This window comes from Orycteropus afer, unplaced genomic scaffold (genome assembly GCF_000298275.1).
Source record: "Orycteropus afer afer isolate SDZICR_OR568_19922 unplaced genomic scaffold, OryAfe1.0 scaffold00634, whole genome shotgun sequence".
NCBI classification, from domain to species: Eukaryota; Metazoa; Chordata; class Mammalia; order Tubulidentata; family Orycteropodidae; genus Orycteropus; species Orycteropus afer.
In genome coordinates this window covers 8,714-9,513 of record NW_006922221.1, presented here as the reverse complement: position 1 = coordinate 9,513, position 800 = coordinate 8,714, and positions in this window count along the sequence as shown.

Genomic DNA, 800 nt, shown 5'->3' with positions numbered 1-800 from the left:
TTTTACATCTATGTTTATGAGGAATATAGGTCTATAATTTTCTTTTTTAGTAGTGTCTTTGCCTGGCTTTGGTGTCTGGGTTATACTTGCTTCATAGAATGAATTTGGAAATATTCCCTGCCTATATTCTGAGCTAGTTTAAGTAGAATTAGTGTCAGCTTCTCTGAATGTTTGATAAAATTTGCCAGTGAAGCCATCTGGAGCAGAAATTTTTTGTCTTGGGATTTTTTTTTTTTTTTTTAATTTTTTATGACTTCTTCAATTTCTTTTTTCTTATTGATCTATTCAAAATTTCCACTTTATTTTATGTTAATTTAGGCACATAGTTTGTTTTCAGAAAGCTGTCCATTTATAGGTTTTCAAATTTGTTATATTACAGTTCTTCACAGTATACTGTTATTTCCTTCTTTATTTCAGTTGGTTCTGTTTTCATATTGTTTTTTTTTCTTATATTGTAATTTTCATCTTCTCTTTTTCTTTGTTACCTTTGCCAGTGTTTAATTTAATTAATCTTTTCAAAGAATTAATTTTAGTCTTGTTGATTCTACTATTTTCCTGTTCTCTCTTAAATTTACTTCTGGTCAAATGTTTACTGGATCTTATCTTCTTTTTGCTGTAGGCTTATTTTTGGTGCTTTGTTTATTTTACTTTAATTTTTGTTGGAGATGCTGAGTTAACATGTTGATTTTGCACATGAACAGACACTTCACCAAAGAAAACATTCAGACATCGAACAAATGTAAGCATTAGAGAGTTGTAACAAAAAAATAATGAAATATCATCTCACCCCAGCATTAATA